Here is a 17,445-nt window from a genome sequence, read left to right as displayed (position 1 = left end):
CTTTTCCAGTGATCATAAGCTCTGCTCTGAATTCACAGGAAGAGGAAGCACTACTTCAAGTGCTAAGGACACACAAGACAGCTCTTGGGTGGTCCATAAGTGACCTTAAGGGCATAAGCCCAGCTGGATGCATGCACAAGATCCTATTGGAGGATGATGCTAAGTCAGTGGTTCAACCACAGAGGCGGTTAAATCTAGCCATGAAGGAAGTAGTGCAGAAAGAGGTCACCAAGTTACTGGAGGCTGGGATTATTTATCCTATTTCTGATAGCCCCTGGGTGAGCCTTTTTCAAGTTGTCCCCAAAAAGGGAGGCATGACAGTGGTTCATAATGAAAAAAATGAACTAGTTCCTACAAGAACAGTTACAGGGTGGCGCATGTGTATTGACTACAGAAGGCTCAATACAGCTCCTGTCTTGATCACCTGACACTAGTTCTAAAAAGATGCCAAGAGACTAACCTGGTTTTAAATTAGGAAAAATGTCACTTTATGGTGACTGAAGGGATTGTCCTTGGGCATAAAATTTCAAACAAAGGAATAGAGGTGGATAAAGCTAAAGTGAAAGTAATTGAAAAATTACCACCACCTGCCAATGTTAAGGCAATCAGAAGCTTTCTGAGGCATGCAGGATTCTATAGGAGGTTTATAAAGGATTTTTCAAAAATTGCAAAACCTCTGAGCAATCTGCTAGCTGCTAACACGCCATTTGTGTTTGACACAGAGTGTTTGCAGGCGTCTGAAACTCTGAAAGCTAAGCTGGTCACAGCACCAGTTATTTTTGCACCAGACTAGACATTACCATTCAAATTGATGTGTGATGCCAGTGATCATGCCATTGGTGCAGTATTGGGGCAGAGGAATGACAAGCTTCTGCATGTCATTTATTATGCTAGCCGTGTTTTAAATGACGCCCAGAAAAATTACACAACCACAGAAAAATAATTGCTTGCAGTGGTTTATGCCATTGACAAGTTTAGATCATACTTAGTAGGATCAAAAGTGATTGTGTACACTGACCATGCTGCTCTTAAATATCTACTTACAAAGCAGGATTCAAAACCCAGGCTCATAAGATGGGTGTTGCTTCTGCAAGAGATTGATATAGAAATAAGAGACAGAAAAGGGACAGAAAACCAAGTGCCTAATCACCTGTCCCGAATAGAACCAGTAGAAGGGGCATTCTTCCCCCCTTATTGAGATCTCTGAAACCTTTCCAGATGAGCAATTGTTTGCCATTTAGGAAACACCATAGTTTGCAGACATAGCAAACTATAAAGCTGCAAGGTTCATACCCAAGGAGTACAGCAGGCAACAAAAGAAAAAATTAATTACAGATGCAAAGTACTACTTGTGGGATGAACCCTATCTCTTTAAGAGATGTGCGGACGGAATAATCCGTAGGTGTGTGCCTAGAGAAGAAGCACAGAAGATCTTATGGCATTGCCATGGGTCACAATATGGAGGTCATTTCAGAGGTGAGCGAACAGCCACCAAGGTCCTCCAATGTGGTTTCTACTGGCCTACCCTTTATAAAGATTCCTGAGAGTTTGTACGTAACTATGACAATTTCCAGCGAGTTGGTAATCTGCCTCATGGTTACGCCATGCCTCAACAAGGGATCTAGGAGATTGAGTTGTTTAATGTATGGGGCATTGACTTCATGGGGCCTTTCCCACCATCATACTCAAACACTTATATTCTGGTTGCAGTCGACTATGTATCTAAATGGGTAGAGGCCATTGCCACGCCCACTAATGATACTAAGACAGTGCTGAAGTTCCTCCAGAAATATATCTTCAGCAGGTTTGGTGTCCCTAGAGTACTAATCAGTGATGGGGGCACTCACTTCTGCAACAACAGCTTTACTCTGCCATGGTCCAGTATGGAATTAGCCACAAAGTGGCAACTCCATATCATCCACAGACAAATGGGCAAGCTGAAGTCTCTAACAGAGAACTAAAAAGAATCCTAGAACAGACTGTAAGTACCCGTAGAAAGGATTGGGCAAGAAGCTTGGATGATGCTCTGTGGGCTTACAGAATAGCATTCAAGATTCCTATAGGGACCTCTCCATACCAGCTTGTGTATGGTAAGGCCTGTCATCTGCCCATGGAACTGGAATACAAAGCCTACTGGGCAACCAGATTCCTAAACTTTGATGCCAAATTAGCTGGAGAAAAAAGATTGCTCCAGCTGAATGAGCTAGAGGAATTCAGACTCACTGCTTTCGAAAATGCCAAATTCTACAAGGAGAAAGCAAAAAGATGGCATGACAGAAAGCAGTCATCTAGAGTCTTTGAACTAGGACAGAAGGTTCTGTTGTTTAACTCTAGGCACAGGCTATTCCCCGGGAAACTGAAATCCCAGTGGAGGGGACCATATGTGATTACAAGTGTGTCACCATATGGCTCTGTGGAGCTTCAAGACATTGATTCTAATAAGAAGTTCATTGTTAATGGATAGAAAATCAAACATTATCTTAAAGGCAATGTTGAGCAAGAATTCTCAAGGGTGAGGCTAGATTAAAAAAGCTCAGCAAGGTCCAGCTAAAGACAATAAAGAAGTACTTGCTAGGAGGCAACCCAGCCATTAGCAAAACTCTTTCTGTTATTTTATTTTATTCTATTCTTCATTTTATTTATTTTTAAAGCATATAAGTTCAATATTAACAAGGTAAAGAATCAATTGCATAAGTTCACAGGGCTACAGAAGGATTCAGAGCACAAAACAGAAAAAAGGAGCTCACTGGTAAGAAAACGCCAGTAAGAGGCACAATTGGGCGTTAAACGCCCAAAAAGAGCATCTACTGGGTGTTTAACGCTAGTAGAGATAGCCATTTGGGCGTTAAACACCAGAAAGAAGCAGCTTCTGGGCGTTAAACGCCAGAAAGAAGCAGCTTCTGGGCGTTTAACGCCAGATTTACAGCATCCTGGGCGTTCAGAAAAATGCCCAGTACCAAAGGAGTTTCTGGCGTTTAACGCCAGCTGGAAGCAACAGTTGGGTGTTAAACGCCCAGACCAAGCACCAAGTGGGCGTTAAACACCCAAAACATGCAGCAGTTGGGCGTTTAACGCCAGGATTGTGGGGAGTAGGCAATTTCGTTTTCAATTCAAATTTTTTCCATTTTTTATATTTCAATTCATGATTTTTTGCACAAACATATTACAAATCCTAATTTTTCAAATCCTTTTTCAAAAGATATCAAATGTATCTTAATTCATAAACCCTTTTTTTTAATCCTCTTCAAATTATTTTCAAATCCTTTTCAAAACAAATCTATCTCTTTTCTTGCTACAATCTTTTCAACTCATCAATATCTTTTCCAAATCTTCGCAACATCTTTTTCAACACAAAGCTATCTTTTTCAAATATCTTTCATATTATTCATATCTTTTAAATTTTAAAGTGCATCCATTTCCTATCATACTTATCTTTTACAAATCATATCTTTTATCATATTTTCTTCAAAATTTTCGAAAACCCTCCCCCCTTCCCTTTAAATCCTAGTTCGGCCTCCCCCCCACCTCCACAATTCGGACTTGGCTCTCCTCCTATCTGATGAGCGGATAATTTATACGCTTTTTGGCATTGTTTTTAGTATGTTTTTAGTAGGATCTAGTTACTTTTAGGAATGTTTTCATTAGTTTTTATGTTAAATTCACATTTCTGGACTTTACTATGAGTTTGTGTGTTTTTCTGTGATTTCAGGTATTTTCTGGCTGAAATTGAGGGACTTGAGCAAAAATCAGATTCAGAGGTTGAAGAAGGACTGCTGATGCTGTTGGATTCTGACCTACCTGCACTCAAAGTGGATTTTCTGGAGCTACAGAACTCGAAATGGCGCGCTTCCAATTGCGTTGGAAAGTAGACATCCAGGGCTTTCCAGCAATGTATAACATTTTTAGATCTGAACTTTGTACTCTTTAATGGCATGAGTCTCTAAACTCCATTGTTGGGGGTGAGGAGCTCTGCTGTGTCTCGATGAATTAATGCAATTATTTCGGTTTTCTATTCAAACATGCTTGTTTCTATCTAAGATGTTCATTCGCACTTCAATATGATGATTGTGATGATCTGTGACACTCATCACCATTCTCAATCTATGAACGCGTGGCTGACAACCACTCCTGTTCTACCTTCGATTGAATGAGTATCTCTTGGATTCCTTAATCAGAATCTTCGTGGTATAAGCTAGAATTCATTGGCAGCATTCTTGAGAATTCGGAAGGTCTAAACCTTGTCTGTGGTATTCCGAGTAGGATTCAGGAATTGAATGACTGTGACGAGCTTCAAACTCACAAGGGTTGGGTGTAGTGACAGACGCAAAAGGATCAATGGATCCTATTCCAGCATGAGTGAGAACCGACAGATGATTAGCCGTGCGGTGACAGCGCACCTGGACCATTTTCACTGAGAGGACGGATTGTAGCCATTGACAACGGTGATCCACCAACACACAGCTTGCCATAGGAGGAACCTTGCGTGCGTGAAGAAGAAGACAAGGGGGAAGCAGAGATTCAAAAGACAAAGTATCTCCAAAACTCCAACATATTATCCATTACTCCATAACAAGTATTTATTTCATGCTCTTTTATTTTTCGCAATTCAAACTGATAATCATAATTGATATCCTGACTAAGAATTACAAAATAACCATAGATTGCTTTAAGTCAACAATCTCCGTGGGATTCGACCCTTACTCACGTAAGGTATTACTTGGACGACCCAGTGCACTTGCTGGTTAGTGGTACGAGTTGTGAAAAGTGTGATTTACAATTCGTGCACCAAGAACCTACAGAGTTCCTGGAAAATTTCTTAAAGATTGATGACACAGTACACAGTGAGGGAGTAGACCAAGATGTCTACAGATTATTGCTCTTTCCTTTTGCTGTAAAGGATCAAGCAAAAAGGTGGTTAGATAACCAACCAAGATCTAGCTTGAAAACTTGGAAATAGTTAGTGGACAAGTTTTTAAATCAATACTTTCCCCCAAGGAAGATGACCCAGTTGAGGCTGGACATCCAAAACTTCAAACAAGGAGATAATGAATCTCTTTATGATGCTTGGGAGAGGTATAGGAGGATGCTAAGAAAATCTCCCACTGAAATATTTTCAGAATGGGTACATTTAGACATCTTCTACTATGGACTTTCTGACATGGCTAGAATGTCTTTGGACCACTTTGCTGGTGGTTCCATACACATAAGAAAGACCATTCAAGAAGCTCAAGAGCTTATTGAGACAGTTGCCACTAATCAGCATTTGTACTTAGCCACTGAGACTTCTATAAAAGGAGAGGTTAAGGTAGTAGTTACTGAACCTAACCCTCCATAACAAGATGGCTCATTGACTCAGCAGCTGCACACCCTTGCCCAGCAACTACTGGACTTGCAAGAGGCTTTACGAGAAACTCAGGCTTCTAACAGGAATGTAGAAGCCCACCTGAGTCAAACAAGGTAGCAGTTATCTAAGCAGATAATAGATGAATGCCAGGCTATTCAACTGAGGAGTGAAAAATTCTTAAACACCCAACCTCAGTACAATAAGAAAGGAACCCAGGTCTCTACACAAGATAACTCTGGGCGTTCAAATGCCCAGGGAGGTAACCCTCTTGGTGTTGAACGCTAGGAACGGGAAGAAATTGGGCGTTAAGCAAAGGAGCTCAGTCACACGCATATAACAACCCTCCTAAACAAGCTAGTAACCCCCCTTCTAGCACACATGGCACTCGGCCTTCATCAACCAAAGTTGATGAAAATAAGGCTAAGATGCCATTTCCTCAAAGACTCTGTCAAAAGGAAAAAAATGAACAGCTTGCCCGCTTTGCGAATTATCTCAGAACATTAGACATCAAGATCCCTTTTGCAAAGGTTCTTGAACAAATACCTTCTTATGCTAAGTTCATGAAGGACATTTTAAGTCATAAGAAGGATTGGAGGGAAGTAGAGACAGTAGCCCTTACTAAGGAGTGCAATGCAGTTATTCAGAGGAACCTTCTTCAGAAGCTGCAGAGACACCCTAACACTCTTCTCAGAGCCACAGAAGTGAATCTAAGAGAAGAGTGTCTGGCCCTCATTAGAACCAAGAAGGCCGAACCTCAGGAGCATGCTACTAAGGGAGCGCAATCACGAGCCAGAAGGATCCTGAGAATGCCATTGAGCACGCCCCTATAGAGAAATCATCTCTGGGTGTGCAAGAGGAGACTATGATTACCACAAAGCACCCCCTAGTAGAGGTAAAAGAGCCTCAAGAGCTACCTTTCTTTGTCTTGCAGAAAGAACTGGCAGATGAGCAACTGGCTCATTTCATAGCAACACTTAAGGAGCTGCAAGTCAATATCTCTTCTACAGAGGTATTGGAAAAGAAGACTCCCTACACGGCCTATCTAAAAGGTATTTTTTTTGAAAAGAAGGACCTAAGGGGAGATGAAATAGAGGTACTTACTAAGAAGTACAGTATCCTAATTCAGAATAAGTTGTCCAGGAAGATGCCAGGTCCTAGGAGCTTTCAAATCCTATGGACTACTGGAAAGATCATTTTTGACAAAGCCTTGTATGATCTAGGCTTAATTTAAATTAGATACCTTCCACTAAGGTAGAGGTCAAATTTGGAACGCCCATAATGGCAGCAAGCCTGGCGCTGAACGCCAGTGAGGAAGCCCTCATTGGGCGTTCAACGCCCATCCTGGCAGCAGAGTTGGCGTTGAACGCCAGCCAGGGAGCACTGGCTGGGCGTTCAACGCCCAAACATCCAGGCTTTCTAGCGCTGAATGCCAGTGAGGAACCCCTCATTGGGCGTCCAACATCCACAAACCCAGCGAACCTAGCGTTGAATGCCAGCAAGGATATCCCTGATGGGCGTTCAACGCCCAAAACACTGGAGGGACTGGCGTTTAACGCTAGTTAGGGTGCACAGCAATGGCGTTGAACGCTAGTGAGAACACACTCTTTGAGTGCTTAAGTCCCACTCAAGAAACCGCTAACCCAAAACCAAAGAAAACCATAAAGACCATTGAGGTTCCTTTGCATGCACTTCTGTAGTGCATGAGTTCTGATGAACACTCATCCTCGAATGAGGATGAAGACACTAGGGAAGAGCAAGTTGTTCGGTACTTAGGAGCTCTTATGAAGCTGAATTCCAAACTATTTGGTACAAAGACTGTGGAGGAAGAATCTCCATTTCTTTCCAAAGAACTTAATGCTTTGGTTTAGCAGAAGCTACCTCAGAAGCTTCCAGATCCTGGACGCTTTCTGATTCTTTGCACCATAGGCACCATGACCTTTGAAAAGGCTTTATGTGACCTAGGATCAAGTATAAACCTCATGCCACTCTTTGTAATGGAGAAGCTGGAAATCCAAGAGGCACAAGAAACAAGGATTACCTTGTATAAGGAATGGATGGTGTTCAAGGTTCTTGACCCTTCATTACCCTCTGACAAAGGAGGCACTTGCATAAAGGATTCAGCATCCAAGCCTCCTCCCTTGGATGGAACCAATTCAATCCCTCCTATAACCAAACATAAGTTTGGTGTTGGATGTACACTAATGACTTGCATCATTTACCTTTTTTTCTTGCCTAAAAAGGACCATAAATGAGGATAATCTCATTTGATCATTGTAATTCATGAATTAATGGATGAATATTATGGTACATTGCTTTGAAATGGGTATGTGCTGAATTTCAGGTGGAAAAGAGCAACAAAAAGGGAAGAAAACAACAAAACAAGCTGGGCGTGTGAAACTGGCGTGCCACTTGGAACAAACACCATGAAAATGTAGGGGCGTGGCACGCCAGGAGCTGGGCATGGCATGCCAGTATTGATTTTCAGAGAGGACACCCAAAGCCTTTACATGGGCTTGGCACGCCAGTGTAAGTTTCCAGAGAGCAATGCTGAAGGCCACAAAAGGGGCGTGGCACACAAAGCTGGGCGTGGCACACAAAGCTGGGCGTGGCAGACCAAGTCCATTACACACTATGAGCGTGCCACTTGAACCATGGGGCGTGGCATGCCAGTTCATCAATCCAGAGGGGACAATCACTTGGATGTGCCACTTGGTATCGAAGGCGTGGCACACCAGCTTCAAATTATCACTTGGGCGTGCCACTTAAAGACCCAGGCGTGGCACGCCAAGCTTAAAAGAGCCACATTAAAGTGGGCGTGCCACTTGAGCATCAAGGCGTGGCATGCCAGTACAAGTTTCCAGAGAAGAGGTTGAAGGCCCAAAAGGCTGGGCGTGCCACTTGGTGTCAAAGGCGTGGCATGCCAGCTCTCAAGTCTCACTTGGGCGTGCCACTTGAAGACCCAAGCATGGCATGCCAAGACTCAAGGAGGCCAAAGCAAAGTTGTGCATGTCACTTGGTGTTGAAGGCGTGGCATGCCAAGCTCTCATCCTCACTTAGGCGTGCCACTTGAGCATCCAGGCATGGCATGCCAATGGTAAAGAGGGCAAAAGCAAAGCTGGGCGTGCCACTTGGTGTCGAAGGCGTGGCATGCCAGCTCTCACTCCTCACTTGGGCGTGCCACTTGAAGACCCAGGTGTGGCACACCAGCTATTGGACTAAGGAAGAATGCTGGGCGTGGCACGCCATACACTAGGCACGGGACGCCAGCTCTATTTTCCAGAAAAGAGAGTGAAGCACATACAAGGGGTGTGGCACACCAAACCCTGGACGTGCCATGCTAGTTCAATGGATCAGAGAGAAGAATGGAGCACACATAATGGGTGTGGCATGCTAGATCCTGGGCGTGCCACACTAGTTCAACTGTCCAGAGAAGAGAAGAATAAAGAAAAGGGCAGGGTGTGCCACTTGGGCTCGAAGGCGTGGAACACCAGGCCAACACCAACACTTAAGAAGACCCTGGGCGTGCCACTTGGGCTCGAAGGCGTGGCACGCCAGGGACACCAACACATGGGGCGTGCCACTTGAAGAGCTGGGCATGGCACGCCACTCAAACGCCTGTCACACGCCAGCCTGGAAGGTCATGCTTATTGAGTTTTCCTTTCCCTCCAAATTGTAATTTTCTTTTCTCTTTTGTATTTTCTTTATTCTAGTGCTAGGAGTAGTATAAATAACCCCTGGAAGTATTCAGAAAGAGAATTAGGTTGTTGAGTAGAGTTTTGTTAAAGTATAGTTAGATTTACTTTTCACATCATCTCTTCCATCTCTTGTACTTTTCTCTGAGCTATGAGTAGCTAAATTCCCTCTCATTGAGAGAGGGAGCTCTGTTGTACTTGATGGATTAATGATAGTTAATTTCTTCTTCTCTTCATCTTCTCTTTGATTTGCTAGAAGGAATTTCGTTTTAATGTTAGTGTTCAATCATCTTAGGAAAGAGATTGAATGCAAAATGGGTTTCATGGGAACCTTGGAAAAGGAAACATGAAACCATGCTAGAAATCCCTTCTCACACTTGAGTAGGATCTGAGTTTTGGGATTTGGATATGGTGACATATAATCCTCCTTCTACTTGGACCTATGATGATGTGTAGTATAATCAGGAACCAAGCATATCTCTCTTCATGAGTAATTAGACCAAGGAATTGGCTATTGATCAATATCTGAGAGATTGAATCACCAAAGGATTTAGGTTCAATCAATTATGATTGCCAAGAGGTCAATGAGTTGCATGATTGAAGATGATATGAACTGGATTTAATCCAAAGAGAACAACATCTCCTGATCTCAATGAATTCCCCTATTCTTATCTTCCACATTCTTTATAGCTTTCTTTACATTCTGTCAATCCCCATTCCCATTTACAATTAAGTCATTATGTTTCTGCACTTTACATTATTGCCATTTCCTTTTCTGTACTTTACTGCTTCTCTTTACTTTTGAGCCATTTATATTTCTGCCCATTTACAATTCTACTATCACAATCTATTTTCCTCAGCTTGACTTATTCACCAATTGATTAAAATTGCTCAAATCTACCAATCTCTGTGGATACAATCCCACTCCACTGTCGGTTATTACTTGACGATAATTTTGGTGCGCTTGCCGAAAGAATGGATTCATCATTTTATATGGGGAGTGAATTCCGATAATCAAGTTTTATGGCGCCATTGCCGGGGATTGGTTTGAATTTGACAATGACTAAATTGATTGGGAAGCTAGATTAAGCATTTTAATTACCTTGTTATTTCTTTTCCAGTTCTCCCATTTTCCTCTGTCGTACATTGTTTTATTTTTTTCTCTGGCTATTTTTGTTATTCATTATTTATATTTTCATCTTTCTAACTGTTTGATTAATTGCATCAACTAAGATAACCACTAATCTTAACAAGAGTGATTTCTTCACTTGCCCTTTGCTTGCTGTTTGTTGAATGTATGGCAGGTAGAAGGGGAGAAACTTCATCCTCCTTCGATAGTGAACCTAAGAGGACCTTTCTTAGATTAAGGAGGGAAGCAAGAGGCAAAGGCATTGTTGGACAGGAAGTAGTGGAGGAAGATCTGAGAACTACTATGGAGGAAGAAGTGCATAACAATGTTGGAGAGGATGATGGCAATCATGTTGGGCAAGAGAGGAGAGTCCTAGGCTCCTGCATCAACCCAAATCCAAGAAACTGTGGCAGTATCATTCTAAAGCCAACAATCCATGCTAACAATTTTGAGTTGAAACCTCAACTCATCACGCTTGTCTAGAATAGTTGTTCATATGGAGGGGGAGCCCAAGAGGACCCAAAGCAACATCTCACTACATTCTCGAGGATAAGGCAACAAAGTGGTTGGAAGTATTTCCCAAGGAGAGCTTAACCACATAGGATGATTTTGTGAACAAGTTTCTAGCAAGATTCTACCCTCCAAGAGAGTCAACAGACTAAGAGCTGAGGTGCAAACCTTTAGACAACAAGATGGTGAAACCCTGTACGAAGCATGGGAGAGGTTTAAATATTTGACAAAGAAATGCCCACCGGATATGTTCAATGAGTGGGTACAACTACACATCTTCTATTGAGTCAAAGCAAGCAGTAGATCATTCTTCGGGAGGCTCACTCAACAAAAAGAAAACCATTGAAGAAGCCATAGATGTCATAGAGACTGTGGCTGAGAATGAATATTTCTATGCTTCAGATAGAACTCAAAAGAGAGGAGTAATGGAGCTCAATTCCATGGATGCTTTGTTAGCCCAAAATAAAGTAATCACTGCACAACTAGCAGCCTTGACCAAGAAGGTGGAGAAGAATCAAGTCTCAGCCATTCAAGCCCAAGCCCCTCAACAAGAAGGAGATGCACCAGAAGTTGAATATGAATAGGAGCAAGCTAACTATGCGAACAATCCTTCTAGACCACCATATGATCCAAACTCCAAGACATATAACTCAGGATGGAGGAACCACCCAAATTTTGGGTAGGGGAACCAACAAAGCCACAACCAAGATCATAACAAACCATACCAATCCAACCAATACAACAACCACAACTCCAACCCCAACCATCAATCAGGCAATAACAGACCCTACCACAATTCATAAAATACATCATATCACTCCACCCAACAAACACACAATAACCACCATCAAGACACATCAGCCCCAACCATACAACTATGTGAAATCAAGAGCAATTTTGACAGAGTGGAAGCTGCAATGGCACAACTGTCATCACATCTAACAAGAACTATTTCCACTATTTTAGAGAGACAAATACAGGCTGAAAGAAAGATAGATGCCAACCAAGAAGAGTGCAGATGAAACCTAAAGAATCAAGGTGCAGCAATCTCAAAATTGGAAGCACAATTAGGGAGCTTATCTAAGCAAATACCAATGCCCACACATACATTTTCCAATGATACCATGGCCAACCCAAGAGGGGAATGCAAGGCCATCACACTTAGAAGTGGAAAGGTTGTAGAAGAAGCATCCCCAAGTCAGAGCAACCAAGAAAAAGAAGCTGCAAAGGAGCCTGAAAACAAGAAAGAAGAAGAGACCCCTGCATCATCCTCATCAAAGCTAGTTCTAAAGCCTTATGTGCCACAGGTACCATATCCACAAAGGCTGAGGAAGGATGGAAAAGACAGTCAGTTCTCTAGATTCCTAGAAATTTTCAAGAAGCTCCAGATCAACATACCCTTTCCTGAGGCATCAGAGAAAATGACACTCTATGCCAAATTTTTAAAGGAGCTCATGACAAGAAAGAGGAACTGGGGAGAAAAGGAGACCATAGTGCTGACTGAGGAGGGCAGTGCCATCATACAAAAGAAGCTTCCTCAGAAGATGAAAGACCCTGGGAGCTTCCAAATTCCCTGCATCATAGGGGATATCAACATTGAGAAAGCATTGTGCGACCTGGGGGCTAGCATCAATCTCATGTCCTTGGCTATGATGAGAAGGATGAAGATTGTGAAAGCCAAACCAATAAGAATGGCACTCCAATTGGCTGACAGAACATTCAAGTTTCCTCATGGTGTAGTGGAGGATTTTTTGGTGAAAGTAGGAGAGTTCATCTTCCCAGTTGACTTCGTTGTGCTAGATATGAAAGAAGAGGCCAACACATCAATCATCCTAGGAAGGTCATTCCTAGTGATCCCAGGGCATCTTAGGCTAGTTTCACTATCCTTTTTCCTTGTTTTTAATAGGTTTTATGCATTTTCTTGAACTATAAGTAAGCAAATTGGGTAGAAATTCATGTATGCCTAGATTCATTCAACCATGATTAATTTGATACAATTTTATGAAAATTATGCTATAATTACTTATATGCTAAGAATGATAAGAATTCTCATGACTTTAGCAAGGCTTTGATGCATGTATTGGTTGATGATAGGTGAAAGAAAGCATGGAGGAAGGTTGAAGAATGAGCATGGAAAAGATGGAGAAGAAGCAACGTTGGTGGCAAAGTTAGACCACCAACGTTGCCTCAAACATTAGAAGAGAAGCAGAACAAGGCTCTGCATATTTTGCTGATGCTCACGTTGGAGGGAGCGTTGGACATCCAACGTTACCCCAATAATGTGAGAAAATGATCAATTCTAGGGCTGAAGGACTTTTGAGTAACGCATACGCGTCTATGATGCGTACGCGTGAAAAAGCAAAATTTTCATATCCACGCGCAAGCATTAGTCACGCGCACGCGTGGAATGGCGAAATTGACCATCCACATGTATGCGTGGGTCACGCGTACGCGTCACTAAACGAATGTTGGAGTCCAACGTTGCCTCAAATGCCAGCCTCCAACGTCCACGATGAAGAACCCAGAATTTGGATTAGTAAAACTAAAATCGACGCGTACGCGTCAGTGACGTGTACACGTGGATGGGAAAAAGGGAGAATCACGTGTAAGCGTGGAGTATGCGCACGCATGAAAACGCTAATATAGGAGGTCCAACGCTGAGGCCAACGTCCCCTGCATGGTTTTGAAGCTGTAAAATGAAATCTTCGCATCCACGCGCACGCGTGAAGCACGCGTACGCGTGTATGAGAATTTTTGCCCCTTGTGCGCAAACGCGCAAAGCACGCACATGCGTGGATAGCAGAACGTTGGCCCTCCAACGTTGAGTCAAACGCCAATGACAGCAAGTTTCTCTGGTTTTTTTGAGGAGCGTTTGAGTCAATGTTGGCCATCAAACGTTGACCCCAACGTGAAGCATCGGACTCTGCAATTCAAAACTAATCTCTTCTCAACAGCAAAGTAAACCAATTGGAGCCAATTCAACCCAATTCCACCAAGGCCAAAAGTCAAATTTAGAGATTGAAGATCAATGGAAGAGAGTGTATAAATAATTTAGAATTTAAGTTAGAGGGACCTTTTTTTGGGGGGGAATTGGATTTTCCTTTTACGGAGTACTGCATATTTACTTTCTGTTGATTTTTTTTGCAATGTATCTTTCAATCCGAATTTCCATTTTGAGAGCTATGAACAACTAAACCCCTTTCATTGGGTTAGGGAGCTCCGTGTAATTCAATGGATCAATAGTAATTTTCATTCATATTTTTCTTTCTTTTCTCTTGATTTTGCTTGAAAGCTTTCGTCCTTCATCAAATTGGATAGTTATCTTAGGAAAGAAGCTATTCATAATTGGATCTCCTCGGAACCTTGGAAGAGGAATGAGGAGATCATGCTAGAAATGCTTTCTCACATTGGATTAGATTGAGGTTTGGATGGATATAGTGACATGTAATCCTACCAACACTTTGATCTATAAATTTGTGCGGTATAATCAGTGACCAAACTTCATCTCTTCCCATGAGCACTTAAATCAAGGAATTGGGCAATTGTTCATGCTTAGAGAGATTAGTGAGCAAAGGAATTGGGATCCAATCAATTAAGATTGCCAAGGAGATCAATGAATGCATTGATTGTGGAAGAGATGAAAATGAATTTTATCCGGAGAACTATACATCTCCTAAATCCAATGATTCCCCCATCTCTGATCTACCCATTCTACTTACATTCTACTTCTTTAATTTCATGTTAAATCCCCATTCCCTTTTTATTTCTTGCAATTTAAGTTCCTGTTCTTTATTTCCAGCAATTTAATTTTTTGTCATTTAATTTCTTGCAATTTAAGTTTCCCCCCAATTTTTACTTTATGCAATTCCGAATTCAATCTCGATTTCGCTCAACTAGCATAATTCTCCAATTAACATTGCTCAATCTACCAATCCCTGTGGGATTCGACCTCACTCTACAGTGAGTTTTTACTTGACGACAATCCGGTGCACTTGCCAGAGGAAATTTGTTGAGAGATGGTTTCCAAGTGAATCAAGTTTATGGCGCCGTTGATGGGGATTGGTTTTGTATTGACGATTACTAAATTGAAGGATAACTAGACTGAGCACTTTACTTTTTCTTTTGATTAATTGAATTTTAATTCCAGTTGTTCAGTTTATTCTCTGCAATTTTCTATTTGTTATTTCACTTTAATTTTACCTTACTTCTTTACTTTCCAGCAAGCTAACCTACAAACTATTTGATAAATTGCTCTAACCAAGCTAACTATACTCTGTTTTAGTAGACTCTACACTTGCTGTTTCTTGTACTTATTCATTGTATGACAGGTAGGAGAAAGGAAACTTCAACTTCCTTTGATAGTGAACCAGAAAGAACCTTCCTGAGATTAAGGAGGGAAGCAAGAGGAAAAAGGGTTGTTGGTGCAGAAGAAGCGGAGGAATACTTTGATATAACCATGGAGGATAATATGGAAAACCATCATGAAGGAGAGATGAACAATCATGCCAGAAGAGGTGGAGCTAACCCTGCTGAACAAGAGAGGAGAGTTCTTGGATCATACATCAATCCAAATCCAGGAAATTGTGGCAGTAGCATTCAAAGGCCAACTATCCATGCTAATAATTTCGAACTGAAGCCTCAGCTCATAACTCTTGTCCAGAACAACTGTTCTTTCGGAGGAAGTTCACAAGAGGATCCTAATGAGCATCTAACTAAATTCCAAAGGATATACAACACGGTTAAATCTAATGGTGTTCATCCTGACACCTATAGATTGCTACTGTTTCCATTTTCTTTGAGGGACAAAGCATCAAAATGGCTAGAGTCATTTCCTAAGGAAAGCTTGACCACCTAGGAAGATGTAATGAACAGATTCTTAACAAGGTTCTACCCTCCACAAAGAGTAAACAGGCTAAGAACTGAAGTGCAGACATTCATACAGCAGGATGGTGAAACTCTTTATGAAGCCTGGGAGAGATTCAAAGACTTGACAATGAAATGCCCCCTTGATATGTTTAATGAGTGGGTGCAAATACACATCTTTTATGAAGAGTTGAATTGTGAATCAAGAAAGGCTGTAGACCATTCATCTGGAGTTTCCCTCAACAAGAAGAAGACCATTAAAGAAGCCATTGATGTTATAGAGACAGTGGCTGACAATGAGTACTTTTATGCCTCAGATAGGAGCAATAATAGGGGAGTCTTGGAATTAAACCATATGGATGCAATCCTGGCCCAGAACAAGATGATCACCAAGCAACTGGCTAAATTGACCAAGCAAATGGAAAAGAATCAGGCTGTAGCTATCCACACTCAACCATCACCCCAAGAAGAGTTAGAGACAGAAGAAGGAGTTAACTGGGAGGAAGCTAATTACCTTGGAAACTCATCTAGGCAAGCTAATGATCCATACTCTAAAACCTATAACTCTGGTTGGAGGAACCACCCAAACTTTGGGTGGGAAAACCAACAAAGCCAAGGCCAAGAACACAGACCTCACAATCCAAACTAGTATAACAACTCCACTCACCAAAACTCTAACCAAAAACCATACCAAACCACACAAAACACTTATTGACAGCCATCATACCTAAACCACAACAACCACTCTCAACACCCTAATTCCAACCAACCCTCACCACATGAAGATGACAGAATGGCCAGGATGGAAGCTATGCTTGCAAACCTTAGCAAGGAGATTAAAGACATGAAGAAATTCCAAGAGGAAGTAACATCCAATCTGCAAAATCAAGATGCTGTCACTCAGAAACTTGAAGCACAAATTGGATACTTGTCCAAGCAAGCTTCTGGGCATAGTTCAGGTAATGCCACCCAGACAACATCAAAAGAGGAATGCAAAGCTATTACCCTCAGAAGTGGAAAGGAATTGAAAGAGACTCCAAGGGAGACTCAAGAAGAGAAGGAAGAGGGCAGTTCAGATGCTAAGGAAGAAGCACAAACACGTATTTCCAACCCATCAGAAGAGAAAAAAGTTCTAAATTCATATGTCCCAAAGGCCCCTTACCCTCACCGCCTAATGAAGAATGCAAAAGATAGCCAATTCTCCAATTTTTTGGAGATTTTCAAGAAACTTCAAATCAACATTCCCTTTGTAGAAGTACTAGAACAAATGCCACTTTATTCTAAGTTTCTGAAGGAATTGATGACCAAGAAGAGAAGATGGAGGAATGATGAAACTGTTGTTTTAACTGAGGAATGTAGTGCTATCATCCAACACAAGCTGCCGTAAAAATTGAAGGACCCAGGAAGCTTCCAAATTCCCTGCATCATAGGGAAAATAACAGTTGAAAAAGCCTTGTGTGACTTGGGAGCTAGTATAAATTTGATGTCCTTAACAATGATGAAGAGAATGAAGATTGAGAATGCCAAACCAACAAGAATGGCTCTCCAATTGGCAGATCGGTCATTCAAATTCCCTCATGGAATAGTGGAAGACTTGCTAGTGAAAGTAGGAGAATTCATCTTCCCTGCTGACTTTGTGGTATTAGATATGGAGGAAGAAGCTAAGGCTTCAATAATTTTAGGGAGGCCATTTTTAGCTACTGTTGGAGCCATCATTGATGTCCAAAAGGGTGAACTTACCCTTAGGCTACATGATGAAAGAATGGTATTCAATGTATTCAAGGCCATAAGCTATCCATCAGAATCACTAGGAGAATGTATGAGGATAGATGCAGTGGAAACTGTGGTGCAAGAAACCTTTAAAGAAGCACTTGAAGGATTGATAGAGGGTGATTCCATGTTAAATG

General features: G+C 41.7%; 2 non-coding genes across 2 annotated transcripts; both read right to left on the bottom strand.

Moving 5' to 3' along the window:
• Positions 1-10,820: 10,820 nt before the first annotated feature.
• Positions 10,821-10,928, bottom strand: LOC112759888 (small nucleolar RNA R71). The gene has a single exon (XR_003180353.1). It is a non-coding gene; the product is annotated as a small nucleolar RNA R71 (small nucleolar RNA).
• A 4,656-nt stretch (positions 10,929-15,584) lies between these two features.
• LOC112759950 (small nucleolar RNA R71) lies at positions 15,585-15,691 on the bottom strand. The gene has a single exon (XR_003180411.1). It is a non-coding gene; the product is annotated as a small nucleolar RNA R71 (small nucleolar RNA).
• Positions 15,692-17,445: the final 1,754 nt, after the last annotated feature.

The sequence above is a fragment of the Arachis hypogaea genome, chromosome 16 (assembly GCF_003086295.3).
Source record: "Arachis hypogaea cultivar Tifrunner chromosome 16, arahy.Tifrunner.gnm2.J5K5, whole genome shotgun sequence".
NCBI lineage: Eukaryota > Viridiplantae > Streptophyta > Magnoliopsida > Fabales > Fabaceae > Arachis > Arachis hypogaea.
The sequence above is the reverse complement of the archived record's forward strand: the minus strand, read 5'-3'. Positions and strand labels throughout refer to the sequence as shown.